The sequence below is a fragment of the Octopus sinensis genome, linkage group LG3 (genome assembly GCF_006345805.1).
Source record: "Octopus sinensis linkage group LG3, ASM634580v1, whole genome shotgun sequence".
In the NCBI taxonomy this organism is placed as follows: Eukaryota; Metazoa; Mollusca; class Cephalopoda; order Octopoda; family Octopodidae; genus Octopus; species Octopus sinensis.
Window position 1 is genome coordinate 90104068 of NC_042999.1, and position 21003 is coordinate 90125070.

Below are 21003 nucleotides of genomic sequence, written 5' to 3' on the forward strand. Positions count from 1 at the left end.
TTGAGGCAAGTGAAAATCAAAATCAAAATCAAAACAAATCAAAATAGATGAACATCAATGGAATCTGTATCTTTGTGGTACCAGTGCCGGTGGCACACACTTTGTGGTACCAGTGCCGGTGGCACACATGAGAACCATCCGAACGTGGCCGTAGCCAGTTCCGCATCGACCGGCCTCCGTGCTGTGGGCACGTAACAAACACCATCCGATCATGGCCGTTCGCCAGCCTCATCTGGCACCTGTGTCGGTGGCACATAAAAACACCTTCCGAAGACCCGGCAAGACTAGTCAGTCCACCTGTGCATACCTTCCTTCTTGTGACACTTGTGAAGACCGGTTGAGGCAAGTGAAAATCAAATCAAATCAAAATCAAAATAGACAAAATAGATGAACATCAATGGAATTTGTATCTTGTGGTACCAGTGCCTGTGGCACACAAGAAATCCATCAGTGCTGTAGTCAGTGCGGTGGGCACATGACAAACACCATCCGATCGTGGCCGTTCGCCAGCCTCATCTAGCACCTGTGTCGGTGGCACATAAAAACACCATCCGAAGACCCGGCAAGACTAGTCAGGCCATAACCCATGGCCCCTACCTGGGACGTAGTCAATCCACCTGTGCATACCTTCCTTCTTGTGAAGACCTGTTGAGGCAAGTGAAAATCAAATCAAAACAAATCAAAATAGATGAACATCAATGGAATTTGTATCTTTGTGGTACCAGTGCCGGTGGCACGTGGCACACAATAAAACCATCCGAACGTGGCCGTAGCCAGTACCGCATCGACTGGCCTCCGTGCTGTGGGCACGTAACAAGCACCATCCGATCGTGGCCGTTTGCCAGCCTCATCTGGCACCTGTGTCGGTGGCACATAAAAACACCATCCGAGCGTGGCCGTCTGCCAGCCTCGTCTGGCACCTGTGTCGGTGGCACATAAAAAACACCATCCGAGCGTGGCCGTTTGCCAGCCTCGTCTGGCACCTGTGTCGGTGGCACATAAAATCACCCACTACACTCTCGGAGTGGTTGGCGTTAGGAAGGGCATCCAGCTGTAGAAACACTGCCAGATCTGACTGGACTGGTGCAGCTTTCGGGCTCCCCAGACCCCAGTTGAACCGTCCAACCCATGCTAGCATGGAAAGCGGACGTTAAATGATGATGATGATGATGATGATGATCTTAACCTCAGTGACTCATAACATCAAAATTAAGCTGTCATTGGAAAAAAGGAAATATTACAGGTTGTGTTACACAACAAAAACGTGGAAAAAAATCTATTTTTATTGTTATACTAATAATCTTGAGAATTATTGTTTTCTCTAATCTCAGGTTGATAAATGACTTATGAATGAATTTTGGTAAATGGAAACTAAATGGAATCCTCTTGTGTGTGTATTTATATATTGTATTGTCAGATAAATTCATTTGTTTTGTTTTTTCCATTTATTTTAATTCTTATTTTTCACCAGCAATTTTAACAAATAGATCAATAATGTAATCTCTTTTCTTGTTTATGACTTCTTACCAATGTTCCATTAACTTGTCAGTACTTTGACAGTAGAAACCACTGAGTCTTCACTCAAAGAATTCATTGAGCCACTTTTTCAACTCCATGTTGTTGAACTAAATACCTTACAGACTGCTGGAGGACAGCTTGAAAAGGCGATAATCTGAAGGTGTTATATCAGGAGAATACAGTGGGTGCAATAGACCTTACCAATCAAGTGAAGATGATGGGTAACAGTATCATGGGAGCTTCACTTTTGTGGATTGATATGGATCCTCATGGATGAGTTTGTACAATTCATCTTCAATGAACTAAACAGGTCGGCTGAAATGCAGAGCATCTGTGAGGTCAAATTTCTCTTCCTTGTCATGTGAAAACATTTCCTATGCAGTTCTTTCAGTAATAGTGCCTTCTCCACACAGAACACAAATTTCTCAAGCTGTTTTTGGCAGCTTTGGAACCTTGATTGAGAGCAAAGAGAAGCAGGTGTCAAAAATGCTCGTTTTTTTACCTTCTTGGCAATCTGTCATCATATCTCTGTAAAGAAGTAAAATTTATTCAGATTTCAAAAGCAATAAACAAATTGTAGAGAAAGAATAGAGCTATGAAAAACCATAAAACATTGTGATGGAAATATAAAAATATTTTTTGTATTGGAAAGAAACAAATGAATTTATCTAACAATCCATTATATATATATATATATACGAGGGACGTTCAATAAGTAATGCCCCTGGCCCACTTGCAGTTATGTGATCTAGCTGAAATTTTGCATGTGCAATTATTCATATCTCTATAGATTAAGTGGCAAATTACAGCTCTGAATGAATTGTGGTTTCGGATTTACAGGTGTTTTAACTGAGTCAAGTGTGAAATGGAGCCTGTTGAGTGTCGAGCAGTGATCCGGTTTTTGTATTTGAAAGGACGCACACCACGGGAGACTTTTGATGAAATGACAGTAACTTATGGTGATGATGTCCCATTATATGACCTTGTAAAACACTGGCATCGTGAATTCAAACATGGTCGGAACTCTGTGGAAACAGCTCCCAGGTCTGGTCGCCCCCCCTTCTGCCATTGATGAGGCATCTGTCCGTCAAGTTGAGGCTGCCATTTTGGAAGATCGACACATAACAATTCGCCAAATAGCCCATCAGGCCAGAATTAGTACCGGATCTGTGGAAACTATCATTCATGACCATTTGCATATGCAAAAGGTGTCTGCCAGATGGATTCCCAGGTTGCTCACACCTTTCCAGAAGCAAGAACGCGTCGAGTGCTCAAGGATGAATTTGGAGATGCGCCATGAAGATCAGTCAAAATTTTTCAAAAGACTGATTACACAGGATGAAACCTGGGTCCATCACTATGATCCAGAGACCAAAGCCCAGTCAATGCAGTGGAAGCACCGTGACTCACCTCCTCCAAAGAACGCAAGGGTGCAGTCCTCCGCTGGCAAGGTCATGCTCACAGTCTTCTGGGACCAGGACAGAGTAGTGATGACAGATTTCCTGGCAAAGGGTACCACAATTACAGCAGCCTATTATGCTTCACTTTTGAGGAAATTAAGAGAAGCTATCAAAATCAAGAGGCGGGGCAAGATCAGCAAAGGCATCCTCCTCCTGCAGAACAACGCTCCGGTCCACTACTCGCGTGTCGCCAGATCAGAAGCACAGGCGTGCGGCTATGAACTCCTCCCCCATCCCCCCTACTCTCCTGACCTTGCACCCTCTGATTTTCACCTCTTCCCAGCCATGAAGTTGTTTTTGAAAGGAAAGCGTTCCCCAGATGATGCAGCCTTGATTTCTGAAGTCACGTCGTGGTTGGAGGACCAAGCTGGGGTCTTCTACAAAAACGGTCTCCAGAGCTGCATCAAAGGATGGGAGAAATGTGTAACTCTGGGTGCTTTCTATGTAGAAAACGACTAATAGCTGTGCCAAGATTCGTTGCTCTACTGCTATGGGAAGTGGGTCAGGGGCATTACTTATTGAACACCCCTCGTATATCTATACATATATATGTAAATGTAGAATGCTGGAATGAGCACTCATCACTGCATTGGTGGATAAATAGATTGTTTTCCAAAATGGAAGTGAACACCTTTCTCCATGCAATCAAAAAATTAAGATACTTGGATATTCTTCTACTCTTCTTAACATGAAACCAATAGTAGCCTTTATTCACAAATAAAGAATATATATATAGAGAGAGAGAGAGGGGTAATGGTGTCAATAAGACCCAAAAGTGTCAGGTAATGCTGAATAGGTGCTATGGACAGACTATAGTTAAGCTCTAGGTTTGGTGATAATGCGAATGAGGAGCCCAACGTAGGTCATATATCAGCATGTGTATATATTAAAAAAATTAACAGAATGAGATAAAAAATCCAAGGCTGTGAAAGATTTCAGAACATTTATAAATAAGTCTTACAGCTGTTTCCGGGATATTTTATATATCCCTTCATTGGAGGCAGTGTGAGAAAATGGTTAAGCAATAGTTATTCTAGATAAGATATTTGTTATTGAATCAATTCAATAACACCATTTACAAACTCTTTGCTTGGAATGACCAATTTTAAATACTATTGGAACTTACAAGTACAGGAATCTTATATATATATATATATACCATTCTGCCTAAATAATGGAACTACAGATACAATATCCCTGCATATTTCATGTCTATTTTCATTCCTCCACTTCTCTCTCTATTTCATATCTTATTTAGAATAACTATTGCTTAACCATTCTCTCACACCCTCTCCGATGAAGGGATATATAAAATATCCTGGAAACAGCTGTAAGACCATCTCTTTATAAATGTTCTGAAATCTTTCACAGGCCTTGAATTTTTTTATCTCATTCTGTTAATTTTATATATATATATATATATGTTCATTATTTACAATTAATGGATATTTGTTCTCATCTTGTTAACACAATGTTTTGGCTGATATACCCTCCAGCCTCCATCAGGTGTCTTGGGGAAATTTCAAACCTGGGTTCTCATTCTTAAGGTATTTTTTGATGTTGCTATTATTATTATTATTATTCAGGTCACTGCCTGGAATCGAACTCGGAATCTTGGGATTAGTAGCCCACACTCTTAACTACTACACCATATGCCCAAGATTCCGAGTTTAATTCCAGGCAGTGACCTGAATAAAAATAAATAATAACATCGAAAAATACCTTAAGAATGAGAACCTAGGTTAAAAATTTCCCCAAGACACCTGATGAAGGCTGGAGAGTATATCAGCCAAAATGTTGTGTTAACCTACAAGATGAGGACAAATATCTGTCAATTGTAAATAATGTAAATAATTCCTCATCTCTTAAATATAGAACTATATATATGTTATTTGGGAATGACTGGTGTAGCAGCATTATAGTCAGTTACTACAAGGATAAGGTAGATGCCTTAGACAAGTAATTACGGAGGCATTAAATTGGTGGACCAGGTCATGAAAATTATGGTAAGAGTTATAGCCCAATTAATTAGAAACAGAATCAAAATAGATGAAATGTAGTTTAGCTTTCTGGTGAGGAGAAGCTCTACTGATGCTATCTTTATAGTCAGACAACTACAGAACAAGTATTTGGCTAAGAATAAACCATTGTACTTGGTGTTTGTTGACTTAGAGAAAACCTTTGACAGAGTACCCCACTGTGTGATATGGTGAGCTAGGAATAAACAAGTAGCTTGTAGAAGTTGTGGAGGCCATGTAAAGAGGTTCTGTCAATAAGGTGAGAATTAATCATATGTATAGTGATGAATTTAGTGTGCAGGCAGACATTCATCAGGGTTTGGTTCATCATTGTCCTCCAGGTCATAACACAAGAATTCAAGACTGGCTGATTTTGCCCTCATAGCAGAATCTGTAACAATTAGAAAAGAAATTCCAGGTGTGGAAGCAAAACCTGGAATTGAAGGGCCTTAAGGTTAACTTAGCAAAGACTAAAGTTCTAGTAAGCAAGAAAATGGCCAGGACCCTACCCACATCGGGTAAATGGTCCTGCTTATTATGTAGGAAAAGTGTAGGCAGTAATTCCATACAGTGTACCCTGTGTAAACTATAGACACACAAGAAGTACTGTGGAACAATAATAGGGTTATCAGAGAAAGTGTGTTTGTATATTGGAAGATGTACAGGAGCCATAAAAATCACGGATACTTAAGAAATTGATTTTCTCAAATGCCCTGGAAGCTTTTCAGAAGTAAAGGGCAATTTTTGCTACCTAGGGGACTTAATTAGTAGTGGGAGAGGATGTATGGAAAGTATAATTACTAAAGTAAGAATAGGATGAAAATTCAGAGCTTTTACCCAAGGTCTCTCTCTGAGTGAAAGGAAGATTGATGCATGTGTACAAACAACAACGCTACATGGGTTCTGAACGCAGAAGACTAGAGAGGAATGAAGCTAGTATGCTCTGCTGCATGTGCAACAGAGTGCTAGTGTATTGAGAGAAAAGCTAGATATAAGAGGAATTATGCAGTGTGCAAGAGAGAAGACTGAGTTGACTTGGTCATATGATGCTTGTGGATGTGGATAGTTGCATAAAGAAGTGAAAGAGAAAGACATGGGACAAAATACTGAAGGCCAATCTCAAGATATTGAGCCTTATGATGAGAAAGGATTGAAATATCTGGTGCCCTGCAGTTTTCAAGGAGACTCATCCACCACAGTAGAAATTATAACCTAAACTACCTTGGTTAATAGTTGTCTGAGGAGCTCCGTTCCATCATCCATTTCTCCTTAGCTTTCATCTCCTTTCTATCACCTAAGCTAAATAGGTGCATACTACATCCCCCTGCTTTCTCTGTTACCTCTAATTCCCATCTTCTGCCTGTTGTCTCCATCAATCACCTTTCTGGGCTTTCTCTCCCCTATGTTGTTCTCCAGCATTAACACCTTATTTATCTGCTATCATCCTCAATGCAATCACCATTCCATAGCTTCTGTATTTCCTTCCATCATTTGTCTCAGTCACCTCTAAGTCCAAACTTCTGTTTCACCCCCACTTATTCTCACCACCCACAATGTCCCTCAAGGACATATCCCAACACATCTTCACCACCATCTCTCTTTATCTTACTCTCTAACCCACTTACCTTTGTTTTTTAACTGGAGTATTCATATATCTATTCTACAGCACTGTCACTTGAGGGTACACCCCGATACATGTTTACCCCCACTTTTTTCTCTTTCTCCCCACCCACTTTCTGACTGGGGCAGCTGTATCTCTCTACAGCAAGACATCTATTTCTGTCCCTCTATCATATAATCTTTCATCACCTGGCATGAAGCTAAGTTCTTCAATACTACTCCTCTCAGTTGAGGTAGTCTTGTCTTGTGAGCTACTTAATGATCTCGCTGGTGCTGGTGCAACTTACAAAGAACCCTGTACACTCTGTAAAGTGGTCGGTACTAAGAAGGGCATCCAACCACAGAAACCATGCCAAAGCAGACAGTTAAGCTTGGTGCAGTCCTCTGGCTCACCAGTTCTTGTCATACTGTCCAACCCACACCAACTACTTGCATGGAAAACATATTAAATGGTGATGATGATTCTCCATGACAATACAATAAATGGCTTTCTTACTGGTTTGGATATTCCTCTGGCATATTTGAACTTGTAACAAATTTGTATTTATACACATCATTGCTTAGTGGTGCCACCCCATATTTTATTTATGAGGGAATATCATAAGAGGGACTTATTTCTCGTGTCAGTTCACAGCATCAGCTTTCTTGGTCTCTGTTACTGAAGAGGAGATAACCCTCCAAAATGCATGTACCCAACAGTCTGGTTAGGGAACAATATGAGCTGACTCAGTGTATTTCCACCTATTTGTCAACAGCAAAAAAATTTTCTCCTTGGCAAATACAGTGAATGGCTTCCTTACACAATCTAGTTATAGCTTTGCATATGCAGATATGATTTTAAACAATAGAGAGCTCAATAAAAAATGCAGTGTCTAGTAATTTTATTAAGATATTGAATTAGTCATTGATATCAATCAGCTATTGGTTTCGCTATATCTTCAGACCATAAGGTAGATTTATTTCAGCCTTCTATGACTAGTAAATAGACAACCTTATAATTGTTAAAATTCATTTAAATCTGAAATTATACTTTCAAATTATCTATTAATTATTATAATGTGAATATCTAATAACTAGTAGACATGCCCTTTGCATTTTTCTATACACGAACTCTATTTGGCATGCTACTGATCAGATGACAAATATTCTCTTGAGGAGCTTCATACAGAAATCACAAAAATCTGGCTTTGAGGATGCTTTCTTGTTCTTTTTAGGAAGTGTCCTGTCCATTATGCCCATAAGTGTTCAATAGGGTTCATATCTGGTGATTGGCTAGGCCATGGAAGCTTTTTAATTTTATTCTCTTCCAACCAATCATGGGTCTTTTTAACCATGTGGCAAGGAGCCCTATCTTCCATAAATAAAGAGTCTTTAATCATTTCACCACTGGAGAAGACTGGAAGGATTCCTTCCTGCAATATGGACACATATTTATCTGAGTTTATGTTTCCTTCAAACAATATCAGCACTGACTGACCATTGCTCCCCAGACCTTCACAGAATAGCCGCCATGTTTTATTGTTGTCTGCAATCTTTTCACACTAAATTCTTGATCACAGAGTCTCCAGACCCACACTCAACCACTGTCAGAAAATACAGCAAATCTGGACTTATTTGAGAATATGATAGTGTCCCAAAATGTTAGTGGCCTCTCCACTATCTCACTGGCCCAGTCTTTTCTCTACTTGACATTGGTTGGTCAAAGAAGTGGCTTCCTTCTTGCTCTGTCAGTAGCCAAGTTTGTGGAGATACCCGACAGTTGTTCTCGGGCAGACATCAATTTGTTCTGCTATGTCAGAGGCCTTGCAATAAGGATTATCTTCTATACTTCTCTTAACAAAACGAAGGGTCCTGGATCAGGTGATGTAGACTTCTTCCCTCTCTAGTAAATTGCACAATCACTTTATTAACTGTAGAAATTGAGATTCCAAGGTCTTCTGCGATTTTATGCTAAGTCCACCTTCAGACTGACCCACAATATGGCTGCTTTGAAATTCATGTGGCATGATTAAGCAGTCACATAAAAATGTCAATTAATAAAAAATATAAACCTTTTTAATTTAAAATAAACATAAAATAATGTTTTATGGGATGACTATTTACTTGTCATGTGTGTGTGCATATATATATATATATAATGCTGGTTCCATGATAAACTGCACCCAGCACTGTAAAGTGGTTAGTGAATGTGCTAAGATAATGTAGAGTTGAGTGGACCCTTAAGTCTGTCCTAGAACATCTCAGCTTTTCTAGTGCTGCTACCAGTATAAAACGCCTATAACACAATATGTGAGTTATATAACACTCCTGAAAATCTCATTTAAAAATGGTTTCTACAACATATAACACACATTCACATATTTCACCACCTCACCATTCAAATATACTTTGAGTGTAAAGGAGGACAACATTAGCAGTTATAGAATTGACTGGTCTTTTATAGAACACACATTTTCTTCTATTAATAGCTCTGGAAGATACGATCTTTGCCACTTGGAGAATTATAACATCTTGCTGCAACATTTTATAATTTTGAGCAAAAGAATGGAATTAATGAATTCCTACAACACTCCCATTGATATTTATTGACAAATTTCTGAATACCAACTGGCTAAAATAGTTTATTTTCAACATAATGGCTATGCCATATCTTGTGAGATGCTCACATACTGTAAAAAGGAAAAAACAGATTTTCATCATCTACATAAACATTCACTACTTTCTTGCTTTTATGTATTTTGCACATACATTACTGAAATATGGATAACGTTTTTTTTTTTTATTTTTGTTATAATTGTGGCATCAGTACTTATTTGGTTACCTTGTAACCCACAAAACTAAATACCCAACACTTTATAGTCGATCCATTTATGCAAGGCAATGGGATCTACAAGGTGAGTAGCAGAGAGACTGATGACAAAAGAACTGGAATGAGTGGCTGAAAGGAACAAGAGTATGATAGTGGAAACAAAATGGTTAGAGTGAAGGGGTAACAAGGAGAGAGTAATGAATAGTAACTGAAGTGGACACTGGTAAGAAAGAATAATGGATGTCAATAACAAGTAGCTTAGCTAGAGGGAATGGTGACTGCACCTTGGAAAAGGTGATGGTAGAGTGTGTTGGGTCAAACAGGTTTGATGCAAAACCTAAAGCTTAGGCCTCTGAGGGTTGAACATGAGCGATAAAGATGTTGGTAGGAAGAAGACTGAATACAGCTAGTTCCAGTGCTAGTGCTTACTATACAGGTCACATGGCACACTGAATAGAAGCAAGGTTATCAGACAGATGAGAAAGCTAGATAATGACATATCTAGTTACACAAGCATGTGAATAGGAACTGATATACTGGCATCCTTAGTAACATGGACAACATAATACTGTGAATAAAAAAGGTGATAGAGAGATAAGAGAATATTGGGAGGAAGGAGGTGGTGAGCTGGCAGAAACGTTAGCATGCCAGGCGAAATGTTTAGTGGTATTTCGTCTGCCGCTACGTTCTGAGTTCAAATTCCGCTGAGGTCGACTTTGCTTTTCATCCTTTTGGGGTCATTAAATAAGTACCAGTCACACACTGGGGTCGATATAATTGGCTTAATCCGTTTGTCTGTCCGTGCTTGTCCTCTCTGTCCTTTGTCATCTCCTCTCTAAAGCTCAGTATTTCGAAATTAGTCCTCACGACTTCATCCCATATTTTCCTCTGCCTCCCTCTTCCATAGGTTCCATCCATTTGGAGTGTCTTCATCAGAGATTAATGACATATAATCTACTGGGGTGGCAACTATGTTCCTGCCGTTTTTTAAAATTTGGGAATTTATTGTGTTTTTAAATTTTAGAATCTATTTTTTTCGGGAATTCTATTTTTGAATCATTTTGGAATTATTTTTTTTTTCTAGTTAATTTTAGTTTAGCTTCAGATCATTAAAATGGAATGTCAAGTTAAGAAAAACGAGCATTTTCGACACCTCCTTCTTTTTGCTTTTAATCAAGGTTCTAAGCTGCGCGCGACATTTGTGCTGTGGTTTAAGGTGTTGGTTTATGGAAAGGTAGTGGTTCAAAATAAAGCTGTTTTCCTTTTCCTTTTTCACATAACAATGGTATTAATAACTCAGTGTTACTCTGAAGATTCAAATGTGTAAACTGTGTCACATCAACTTTTACTCTAAAATTGTTTTACTATTCTTAAATCATTTCTGGTAAAATTATTGCATCAATATCTGATTGGGTTAGCAAAAATATTTTTTATGAACCCCTTAAGATGAAAACTAGATTCCATTATGATGAAAACTGGATGTTTTAGAATGGCATTTAAGTTTGTTTCGGATATTATGTTTTGTGGCTATGTTCTGTGATTCTGAATTAATTTCATCGTATATGATGATGTTAGTTGTTTTGTAAGAATTTGGAATGCATAAAAGCTTATTGTAAATATGTTGCTTTTCTCATTTTGTCAGCTGATATACATACAGCTTTGAAGGATTTACAATTCTAACCTTCACACTTGCACAAGAAAGTGTTGTTTTAAAATTCCATATTCTTTATTAAATAAATTCTATAGTCCTTATTAAAGAGCTCATCTAAGTTTTTATTTCACAATAAGCATCTCTGGGATTTGAATCTGGATCCATGCTATTCTTGTTTAGTTTTGTTATTCTGTTGTCATAAAAGTTAACATTCCCTCACATGGTTTATCGCATTTTATCTTCTGAATGAATTGTTGATGTTTAGTCCCAGCAGATGCCATGACCAAAGGAATTCTATTCCACTATTTTGGGGGTGTATATGACTGCTTAATGTGTCCTACCCTTATATAAGATGGTAGGATATGATTTGAAGACTATTTAGCTGCTATTTTGAACAGGCTGTTTAGAATATTGATTCTCCCTTGTTCGATTTTTCTTAGTGAAAAAAGAATATATTTCAATGAAATAGTTCATATCTCTCTCTTTCATTGCTTGCATTCTGTGTTTATGCTTAGCATTCAATGATCAGGAATGATTGTATATTGTTTTCATCTTAGTTTATTTTATGCTATTCAAACATAAGATGATCAATACAACCCTGCATTAAAAATTTGTGAAGTGCAATCTTAAACAAAAGCTATGAACATATTTTGACCTACCAGCATATGACCAGATTCCATTTCCTGGAGTTTAAAACAGTTGCTTGCTTTATACTTATGGTAAATGTATTCCTACTGAAAAATTTTCATCGACTGGCATGCCAAAGATTTTCTTTGCACATTTTTCTACCTTACTTTCAGACATCATGGAAATTTCCACAAGAAATAAAATTTTAAACCTATTGCTCAATGGCATTTAAGCACAGTTAAACCTGTAATAACATTAACAATCATAAAACATAAATCTTTTTAGACAAGATAATTTTTCAGTTTTGTTATTTAATTAAATCTTCAAGGAGATCCTTGGGGCATCTCTAATTTGAACACCTTTGGGCTCACTATCTTAAAGCAGTTAAACAACATTAAAACCAAAAACATTTCTGGTATGCTAAAACTTTGTTAATTTCATTTCTGGTCTTAGTTGTTTCCACATTGGAGACTGATATTGAGGACAGTAGTGAAGAGGATGATGTTTCTCTGCATAGTTGATGGCAAGCAAACTGAAAACCATTAGGAATGCAGAGACCCCACCAAATTCAGGAATGGTGGGGGTTTGTTTTTGTGCACTTGCAGGGATGAAAAAGATTAACTATTATGCTGCACAGGTTTTTAAAATGAATGAATATAATTAAGTAATCACCAAAATCTTGAGGCCTGTTCCAAGTAAGAATTTTGCCTGTTCTAAATTCACCACATCAGACTCTGCTAAAATAGGCATACATGTGAAGGTATCACATACATTCTGTCTACTTTGAAGAACATTGAAAAACAATTTGCTACCAGCAGAAACATGTTTCCTGTTGATTTATGGGCATAAAGCTAATAAACCTCATTAAAGTGACACAAGGCCTAGTTGAAGTCACCAGATAAAATACATCATTAAAATTTAAAGCTGAAACGATACTAATATAATTCTTTAATAGTCCTATAATTACTGGTTTATTCTAATATACTCCACAGCATGTTCTAACATCGCATTGTAAAACAAATTGGAATGTCCAGATTTGGGCCACAAAAACGATTTTTTTCACACCTCTCTTGAAAGTTTTTCTTAAGTTTGTCGGGTATGCATATATCTATAGTATAGATGTTGTAGATTTATCAATATAACCGTATGCTATATAATCTGATTAATAGTAAGTTTTTACACAGGTGTTTAAACATTTCAATCAGCTATAATAGTTTCCTATTGACGAGGTACAAAGACAGTATTTTAGAGGAAAGAATGTTACACGTGCTAGTGCCTTGTAAAAAGCAACTGTACCAGTAATACATAGAAAGCACCTGTGATGATGATGATGATGAATAAAAGAGGTTATTATTATGCATAGGGCTTTACCAGCATTAATAGCATAAAATGAGCTTGAGTTAAACAAGAATGAAAATTGAGTTGATGTTTGACTTGCCAATATTGTTCTCTTGCTCTACAGTTCTATGAGGTTGCTCAGTAGCCTTTCACTACACCCCCTCCAATGCATGAATAGCACATGATTAAAGCCCTTGAAGGTACTGAATATATCAAGCCTCAAAATCTATGATGATCTCTTATGGTGTCACCACATATATCAGCACCAGAACTGTATCCTAAAAACTTGAAGTAACTGAAGAAAGTTATAGCATCATATATGATAGATGAACTGATGAGTGAAAGCCAAATCTATATAGCATTTGATTTCTCTGCACTTAAAGCAAATAATTTACAGTAAATATAGTATGAATGAAAATATCAATTTGAATAGATGTTGTGAAAGTGGCTCTTTATAACATCTATGTCCACCAGGTTTTCATGGCACATTACAGAGGTGATTTGCCACTACCTTCCACTTTTTTCCTACAGGAGTAAATAAATTTGGTATCTATTTACAGTAACTGGCAGAACGTTGTGCTGAAGACATGACACAAAACCATCAACCTTTCTTTGGATGTCTGCTATTTTATCTGTACTCTTAGTTCATGTGATGAGTTTCAATACCATTTCCATCACTTAATTTTCACTTAATAACATATAAGCTCAAACAGCAAACTTGTTTCTCAAGTTCAGTAAGCAGTCCATAACTTTTTGTGTTCATTAATTTAGCTAACATCAGTTTTATGATCAGGTAACACCAAACTGAATAATGAATGCTTGTTTTTAATTGGAGACATTAATAGAAGTGATGATTAAAAAGTTTGATTACTGTTTATAAATCTCAAAATAAATCACAATTTCCACTACTGTCAACATAATCTTTTTTTCAACAATATTAAGGCACTACCACTACACATATCAACAAAGAAAAAAAAAAACAAAAACTCATGAACAATGCCCTTGTAAAATCCTCTAAGTTATTACATGAGCTAGATCTGATAGTCTCTTATACAACCAAAGTTATACACCAAAGATGGCTGTATTTTCAGGACCAGAAAATATTTCTCATTTTTTATTCAGTCACTGGCCCACTTCAAAACTCAAGTGCCTTCCACCTATCTCATACAATGCTCACAGTACTTAATAAGCATTCTTAATTGAAATAATCTATGAGCATAAAGCGGCGAGCTGGCAGAAATGTTAGCATGCTGGGCAACATGCTTAGTGGTATTTCGTCTGTCTATATTCTGAGTTCAAATTACGCTGAAGCTGACTTTGCTTTTCATCCTTTCAGGATCGATAAATTAAGTACCAGTTGTGTACTCAGGTCGATCTAATCGACTGGCCCCTCCCCACAAATTTCGGGCATTGTGCCTAGAGTAGAAAAGAATAATCTATGAGCATATTGTGTCTCCTTTATGTGTCTATCAGCTTCAAATCCTTTGAATTAGAAAGCCCACTCAATGTACTCATTATCTTTATTGCACATTACCATCTAAAACTTCACTATTCCTTTACCAGAACTGTGTTCCTCTGGAAATTTTTCTTGACCAATATTTTTCTATATATATAGCAACCCACCAAAAGTGGATATCAACTGTATTGATTTATTCAAGAAGACCTGCAATTATCAGAATATGAGTGCTACCCATCTTTCTTTGACTACATAAAAAAAAATTAAAATCCTGACTCCTACCCTTCAGTTCAGTGATTAATAAGTAGTAATGGGGACAGCTTATCCAACTGTCTAAATATGAAAAGAAAAAATTAGCAGGTAAAATGCCTATAAAGTAATAAAATGTATTGTTTGTCAAATTACTGTTTCTATGAAGAGCATTAAATGTTTCAAAAATTCTCCTTGTTGTTGTTATTTTCAAAGTACTAAAATTTTCATCTTTCATACTTTAAATTGTTAAATGTTACATTTACTGCGAACTGGAGCAAGTTTTAGGATAGGAAAAATAATTTCCAATGAAATATTTGTTCTGAGCAATATTTTCCTGTCAAATGCTTCTGCTGTATTGAAACTATAGGAATTAGGTCAAGACAAGTCAATCCTTGCTTCCTGATGAAAAATTAAAAAAAACAACTATTTTAACTATAATTTCAAATATGAAAGAATTCACAGGATCTGTTGATTGTTATTGCTAAAGTGATGGTTTACATGTGACACACTTGAAACAACTGAAAAATATTCAGTAGAAAATGTTTTTATGTTAGATGCATGTTGGTTGTAGCATCATCATCATCATCATCATTTAACATCCATTGGGTTGGACGGTTTGACCAGGGCTGATAAGCTGAGGGGCTGCACCAGATTCCAGTCTGATTTGGTATGGTTTCTATGGCTGGATGCCCTTCCTAATGCCAACCACTCAGAGAATGTAATAGGTGCTTTTACGTGCCAGTTGTGTGACACCAGTATCTGCCATGACTATGCTTTTACTTGGCTTGATGGATCTTCTTTCGCAAGCAAAGCATATTGCCAAAGGTCTCAGTCATTTGTCATTGCCTCTGTGAAGCCCAGCACACATAAAGTGCATTTTACATGTCCCCAGCACGGTTGCTAGTTCTGCGACATCAGCATCAGCCACATTGCTTCTGCAACACCTAATGCTCGAAAGGTGCTTTTTATGTGCCACTGGCATGAGTGCCAGTTACGTGGCACCGACAACAGTCACAACTATGATTTCACTTGATTTTCACTTTGCAAACATGGCATATTGCCAAATGTCTCAGTCACTAGTCATTGCCTCCATGAGGCCACCACATGGTTTTGGGTTCAGTCTCATTGTGTGCCACCTTGGGCATGTGTCTTCTACTATAGTCCTAGGCCAACTAAAGCCTTATAAATGGATTTAGCAGACACAAACTGAAAGAAGATTGTTGTTTGTATATATATATCTATGTTCATGTGTCTGTGTTTACATCCCTATAATTTAGTAGTTCTGCAAAAGAGATTGATAGAATAAGTAACAGGATTTAAATAAAAAACAAATGGGGGTTGATTTGTATGACTAAATCTTTCAAGATGGTGCTCTATCATAGTTGCAGTCCAATGACTGAAACAAGAAAAAGATACTATATACATGTGTGTGTGTGTGTGTGTGATAAAGGCTTCCTTCCCAACCACATGGTTCCAGGTTCAGTCTGACTGAATGACAACTTGCTCAAGTGTCTTCTACTATATATAGCCTCAAATTGGCCAAAGCCTTGCAAGTGGATTTGATAGATAAAACTTAACTCCTAGCAGATGGATTTAGTGCTGATAGTCTGTGCTGTGTATCAGTATTAGGCCATTCAGTAACTACATAATTTTTTATACAAGGAATTTTAATGTATTTACAGATTTTTCTCAGTGTGGTATATTTGAAAACACAGTGCCGCAAATAGCAAGACATCACACTGCTCACACGCACTTTGTTTCGATGTAGTCGGTACTGTTTCTTGTCTGCAAGGGTTTAAAGAAGCCCATTGTGTGTGTGTATATATCATCATCATCGTTTAACGTCCGCTTTCCATGCTAGCATGGGTTGGACGGTTCAACTGGGGTCTGGGGAGCCCAAAGGCTGCACCAGGCCAGTCAGATCTGGCAGTGTTTCTACAGCTGGATGCCCTTCCTAACGCCAACCACTCCGAGAGTGTAGTGGGTGATTTTATGTGCCACCGACACAGGTGCCAGACGAGGCTGGTGAACGGCCACGCTCGGATGGTGTTTTTTATGTGCCACCGACACAGGTGCCAGACGAGGCTGGCGGACGGCCACGCTCGGATGGTGTTTTTTATGTGCCAGATGAGGCTGGCGAACGGCCACGCTTGGATGGTGTTTTTTATAAATATACACACACACATGTATATATATATATATATACCTACACACACATACATATACTCATATACATATACATATGTATATATATACACACATATATATATATATGTATATATATATATGTATATATATATATATATATATATATATATATATATATATATATATATGAGTTCAATTAAAGGTTAAATACCTCATTAAGGGATAATAAAATCCAATGAATATACTGGTATATTACCTATTACAATAAGTATTAAATATTATAATTAATAATCAACAGTAAGGCAATTAGATAACCCGGGGTTTATATATATTTATTTAAGAAAAAAATAAGAAAATAGAGATAATTAATAATTATTCATCAATTACAAAATTGGACGTCATCTCTGGCAGCTGTTTCGATTCAAAAACTTTACAAATTAACTAGTATAATTAAAAACATTATAAATTTGAATACAGCAGTCACCCTTTTGCCCCAAGGCAGCACTATCTCCCCCAGGCACCTGATGTAGGCCTCTGTGTTGCGTCTGAGGTCGTGTGAGAAGATGAATGGAGGCATAGCATCAGAGTCACTAGTGATCACTCCAAACACCATGAAGGTGTCATTTTATATTTTTAATTTTATGCATGTGCATCGTTTGTTTTTGATTTTGTTGACTACACAGTATAGTAGGGTCAGTTGGACACCATCTGGGAGAAAACAGCGTCATGATGCAATTCACTCAGCCAGAAATTTGTAAACAACATACTGTACTGCTTGGCATTCACACCAGAAGCTCCAATATGAACATTTCAGTGTTTGGATGTCAATCTGAGGATATGTATGAAGAGTGATAAAAATCAAGCATCTAATCAACATTATAGTGTTTGGAGTGATCACTAGTGATGGTGATGTTTTGCCTCCAGTCATCTTCCCACATGGCCCCAGACTCAACACAGAGGCCCACATCAGGTGCCTGGAGGATGTAGTGCTGCCCTGGGTAAAAAGGGGGGCTGCTGGATGACCCTATGCTTGGCAACAGGACTCTGCACCATGCCACACAAGCAAGAGAACCCAGTCATGGCTATCAGACAATTTCTGCAACCACATCACCCCTAACATTTGGCCACCTAACTCCTCAGACTGCAACCCCATTGCTTGTTATGTGTGGAGTGCAGTTGAGCGAGAGGTCAACAACGTTCCTTGTAACACCAAAGATGAATTGAAGGCAAGGATTATGGCAGCATTCATCAACTTAAACAAGGAGACTTTCCAGAAGAGTTGCAGGAGATCCTGAAATTGTCTGGAGACGATGGTTGAAGCAAGTGGCGATTTTATTGAATACATTTACTCTTTAGTATTTCAAGATATTTTTTATGTAATTTTGGTACATATATCTCTTAATATGAGATGTTAGTGTTATTTTTCTGTTTATCATTTTTAGAATAATTTCCAAACAAAAAGGTGTGTGATTTAAGGGAGATTTATCTGTTGTTTCCAGCACATTCCACAACCACCCGGTACTTTCCTTGTTTCTTTGTCACTCTGATGTGTATTGATATTTTTCAATATTTTTCTCCTCATAAACAAATTTTATGGAATGACGACGCAGTGGTCCATTGCTGGGGTTTAGGCAATGAAAGCAGAAAAAAAACATTTTAATCTTTAACCCCACCATCCTGCATCAAGTGAGTCCATGTGTGTGTGTGAGAAAAATGAAATTTACTAACAGAAGAATATGTTATTAAACTAAAGCATCTTTTACATAACCTTTTTCAAAATCACTGTTACTCTAATGCACACATATACACAATCAGCTGGAGTAAGGATATACTTTTATAGAGAGTAAGAAATTTAACCATGAGAAAATGAGAGAGAGAGAGAAAGAGAGAGAGGGAGGGAGGGAGAGAGAGAGAGATCTTTTATATTGCTGTCACAGACTTTGAAATTTAAAAAGTGAAAATTTTCAAATTGATGTACTTTTTCAGATGAATATGTTTGTAATTAATTTATTCCAGAACAAAATTTTAGAAAGATGTTATAGAAGTTCGAGCATTTTTATCCAATCAGAAAACAAAATTTGTACATAATAGCTGTGATAAATGAAAGTAAACATTAGAAGATGAAGTTTTAAACAAAATGAAAGTAAAGCGTGGAGTTAATACACAGAAAGAGAGTAAGTGTCCAAGGATATTGTAAATATATATACAGAGATAGAGTGATGGTGTGAAGTAGAGAGTGGGAGATTTGTCGATCTAAAAGTTGAGTTATTTCTCGTAGAAAACTATATCATTATTATTTAAGGACGACATTGTCATTAGGAAACAGATTTCAAAAATCAAATTCGTTTTTCTCGAGGATAGAGCCTTTCAGAGCTAAACACACCTACATTACCACATACACTCGCATTTATATAGTAGAAATGTGTGTGTGTATTTGCGTGTCCTCGACCCCCACCTCAACTCGCCGATTACCTGTCAATCATCGTTGATGTTTTTACGTCCATGTAACTTGGTGGTTCGGCAAAAGAGACCGTTAGAACAAATACCTGGCTTTAAAAAAATACTAAGTAAACAATTACTTCACAAAAACCTCAGAGTTATGACAGTGTAAATATTGATTGTAAATACACATATAAATTATTTAAATGTACCCAGCATTCTTTTTTTCACCCTTTGTAAGTGTGCACATAATCATACACTAATGCACATCATATATTGCATAATCAATATCGTATGTACTTCCTGGACCTATCTTGAAATTTTCACATCTGTCACACTTACTTTGATTTACTTGCAGCATTTTGATGCCTGCTATGATCATAAATTAGGAGGAGATCTGTTAAATCTATACATGTATAAACATAGCTAAGCTAACACACAATGTAACTGTGATTTTAAATTTAATACTAGGACTGGTTTATTTCCAGCTAAAGTGAAACTAACTCTACATCTCTGGAATTCCTGTAGTTGTGACTGGAATCCCTTTTACTTGACTCAGCTAACATATTTGTCTCCCTACTTTTAGTGACTTTTACTGAGTGTAGTGGTAACATGTAGGCTATCAAGTAAAGACTGGTAGATTATGTGTGTTCTGGGGAATCATGAAGTGTCACGTTCCTGGTAAAATTTTAATTTCTCTTTGGGACAAAGAATATGAACCTCACATTAGACATATATATATATATATATATATATATATATATATATATATTGGTTTCTCTGAAATAAAATAGACAGCAAAGAAATATGATAAGAATGTTTACTAAGGAATGAGTAAGACGATAGCTATCCTCCGGGGGTGGAGGACACTGAAGGAACTTGAGACTAGATAGATTCTGTGGCCCTAAGAAATGAGAATTTGAACATAAAAAATTAGAGGCTGGCCCAAATTTACAAACAGAAGTGGATATAACCTATAAGTTTCACCAGAAAGGAAATATTAAAACTATGGCAATAATGTAGAGTGTGGATCGCACAGGTCGACCACTTTATAAACGTGTGTTTACTGTAATCAAATGTATTATACGTTTAATTTGGCAATCGCACAGGGCAGCCGAAAGCCACACTACGCCACGGAATGACAAACATCTATTCTCTCTACATTAACAGTAACATTTATGACCAGTAGAATGAAGGTATTGAAAAATCCTACATAGTCGTGAGATCGAATAAAAAACAAGTAAATATGATATTGATTTACGACCTACATCACAACAAAACAGTAAAGTTTCATTATTCTTCCGAAGTTCACTTCTTACCTGCAAGTATTTCCCTAAATACATTTATCCTCGTTAACTTCTCACAGATAAAAGGGGCCAAGGGGTTTAACGAAGCAAGTTGCAAGATTTAATCGTTTCATTGTCAAATAAGAACAATGAAACCATATCTATTTAATAATAGTCGAAACTGTATACATCAATAAGTAGAAAATATGTAAATATTTTTGTCTTGCATAGATGAGTAAGTTTCATGACTGTAACAGATGTAATTTTTCGCATGAGACAGAAATCGTCATTTCAAAACATTTTTATGTTGTCATTAGCAACTCGATTACCACTTATATCACAATCAAATTTTATGTTTGCTGAATAAGATTAATAGAAATA

General features: G+C 36.9%; 1 long non-coding RNA gene across 1 annotated transcript; it reads right to left on the reverse strand.

Moving 5' to 3' along the window:
• Positions 1–1924: 1924 nt before the first annotated feature.
• On the reverse strand, positions 1925–20929 carry LOC118762510. Its single transcript, XR_004998267.1, has 2 exons — positions 20656–20929; positions 1925–2046 (listed from the first exon to the last, which is right to left on the reverse strand). It is a non-coding gene; the product is annotated as an uncharacterized LOC118762510 (long non-coding RNA).
• Between the last annotated feature and the right edge of the window lie 74 nt (positions 20930–21003).